Source organism: Otolemur garnettii, unplaced genomic scaffold, assembly GCF_000181295.1.
Source record: "Otolemur garnettii isolate 467f Iridium unplaced genomic scaffold, OtoGar3 scaffold00086, whole genome shotgun sequence".
NCBI classification, from domain to species: Eukaryota; Metazoa; Chordata; class Mammalia; order Primates; family Galagidae; genus Otolemur; species Otolemur garnettii.
The window spans coordinates 6,270,549-6,273,805 of record NW_003852481.1 but is presented as its reverse complement, the minus strand read 5'-3'; positions in this window follow the sequence as shown (position 1 = coordinate 6,273,805).

Sequence of the window (3,257 nt, the reverse complement as noted above, 5' to 3'; positions counted from 1 at the left end):
TTGTTGTTGTTGTTGTTGTTGTTGTTTGCAGTTTTTGGCAGGGGCTGGGTTTGAACTCACCACCTCTGGCATATGGGGCCAGTGCCCTACTCCTTTGAGCCACAGGCGCAGCCCCGGGTCTCCCTTTCAAACAGATGGAAAATTCCCAACCATCCACCAGTTCTCTGCCTGTTGTCCACTGACGCTGTTCTCTTATTTGTGGTTGTCTGGAGACCAGGTTTGCAAAGGAAAGTCTCTCCATAGGGTCACTAGGGGTATTTTTACACCACTAAGGACTTTAAGGACCTAAGATATCTTAGACCTAAGATATTTCCTATCTTAGACCTATCTTAGACCTAAGATATTTCCCTTCCCAAAGGTCCCTGACAACACACGAGGAGAAAAAGGAGAAGAACAGGAATCTCAAAGAATTCCAATTAAGAGAGGTTGTGGAATCCCTGCGTAATTGCACAATTCCTTATTGCCCATTCAAATCTACGCCCCAAGAGAGTAATAAAAAAAGCAACAGTGACTACAGACTAATAAAAATAAATGTGTCCACAGACCAGAGAAAAACGAGTTTCACACAACCACAAGAGCCGGTTAGGAACTTGCAGGCACTTTTCCAAGGACCCAGGATCATTAAAGCCGGTGAGTGAGCGCAACTAGGAAGCCTTGCCTTTCTCTGTCTTCAATCTCACCTGTGGTCAAGTGAAGGGGGAGGGAGAGAAAAAAGGCAAAAGAAATCAGAAAGACCGCGTCTCTGTTGAGGTCTTCTCTCAAGAAACAGAAAGCTGAGAAAAGGGGGAATGAAAAAGTGTGGGAAACAAAAAAAAATAATAGCGAGAGCCTCTCTTCCTGACAAGGAGAGGCTGGTTTTGACGGTGACTTGGGATGAAGATAAAAAATATTTTCTCAGGAACCAACTAGCAGGTGTTCCCAGCTCTCCATGAGGGGCAGACACAGCTAGTCACTGACCCTAACATTGCATTAGAAAGAGGGAGAAAGAGGTCAAAAATATCTGCTTACAGCTCATACTGTTTCTTTGCCTTGATTCACCTCTGACATTGAGTGGAAAATGTATAGATATGCCACAGGAATCCAGAATGTGGGAGAGATCGGTGTGGTCTGGAGTGATTTTGGAAAGTTCTCCGTAGAGCTGGGCCCTGAGTTGGGGACTGACTAGAGTGTGGATGGGTGCGGGGGCAAGCCACCCCAGGTGGGCAGCAGGATGCGTGATTAGCAAAGCCAGAAAATCCCCAAGGCTTTTTGTATTTGTGTCTTTGTGTGGATAGAAATGTGTGTATATTTATATATCCTTGTATCATGCCTTGTATACGTATTCTAAGTTTACATAAAGAATGTTGAGATAAAGATTTCGAATGCTTATTACTTTCTGCACTTGGTGCTGGTTTTGTTTTGTTGTTGTTGTTTCAGTTTTTGGCCAGGGCTGGGTTTGAACCCACCACCTCCAGCTTATGGGGCTGGTGCCTTACTCCTTTAAGCCACAGGCACCACCCCACTTGGTGTTATTTTTAAGAACCCTCCGTGTTTACATAAATCTATTAAGTTGTTTTTAACTGCCGGACGTCCCACAGTACACATACCCACTACATTTTTCTTAGCCATTTCATAGAAATACACAGGAAAGTCTATTTAATTCCCTAAAACTACACACGGAGATATACAATCACCTGTAATAAAATATTGTATGTGATTCTTTATGGACCTGACTGAAAAGTCCTCTTTGATAGATCCAGATTGGATTGCTTAGACTTAGAACATAACTAGGCAAAATTTTAAACAAACAAAACAGAAAAAAAATCGGCATACTATTTTTTAAAATGATTATATTCATTTATACTCTGGCCAACAGTGCACCAGAGTTGTGTATAAAACAGTGTGACCCAGCTGGATGTAAGCCAGAAACGGTAGGATAATTTAGCTTTAGAAAATATACTAAGGGAATTTATCTCGTTGAAAGAGATAATCATAAAAAAAATAATAATAATAAAATAAATAAATAATCATATAACAAAGACAGAAAAAGCCTTTGACAACAACTCGACTTACAGTAATGATAAGAACACTGAGCACACTGGGTTTTAGAAGAGAACTTCCTCAATATAGGAGAAAGTCCTAAAACAGGCCAATATCATACAGCAAACATCATATACTGATTCAAACATGGTAAAATGTTGAAACTGACAATGCACACGTGACAAAGGCAGCGAATTCGGTCGCTTCTAGTCGTGTTTGTCCTGGATGTGTGCTGATCTAAAAGCACTCCAAAAATAAAGCACTTGTGGGCGGCACCTGTGGCTCCAGGAGTAGGATGCCGGCCCCACATAGCAGGGGTGGCGGGTTCGAGCCCAGCCCCGGCCAAAACTGCAAAAATATAAAATAAAATAAAGCACTTGCATTTCTCCGTATCGGCCACAAAATTTATTTAGAAAATTAAACTAAAATACTAAATATAGGATGAACATAGATACATATACACATTTTTCTTGTAATGGAAACTAATTTCTTTACTAATATCCATAAGATGGAGATGTGCTACTAAATACGTGATTAGTAGGATCATTAGTAATTGAAAGGGAAGAAGAAATAAAGCACGCTTTTCATACTTAAATTATAACTTATTCTTTTACCACTAAAAGTACATAGTCTTTTTGTTTGTTTTATTAAATCATAACAGTGTACATTAATACTATCATGGACTACAGTGTGCTGTTTCTGTAAACAATTTGAAGTACTTTCATCCAACTGGTTAACATAGCCTTCATGCCTTTTTCTTAGTTACTGTGTTAAGACATTTATATTCTACATTTAGAGAGATTCACATGTACCCTTAGAGGATGAACCCTAGGCAGGATCCCACCAATCACCCTCCACCCACTTTACCCTCCCTCCCCCCCACCATGTTCCTGGGCTAAATTGGGTTCTAGCTTTCCTATGAAAGCTATAAATTAGTTTCACAGTAGGGCTGAGTACATTGGATACTTTTTCTTCCATTCTTGGGATACTTTGCGAAGAAGAATATTTTCCAACTCCACCCAAAAGGTACATGGTCTTTATGTACAAAGGCTCCGGGAAGCCTCTAGTTGTACTGTGTAAAGAGTGAGGTCTTTCAATTTATTTTGTACACACTAGGGCTCATTTTTTATGTACACACCCATCCTCATTTTCCTTGCCCCATATTTGTGACTTCTATAGCGCTGTTTTTCTGTCCAAAGTGCCATTCTATTCTTATGTATCTTCTTTTTTTTTTTTTT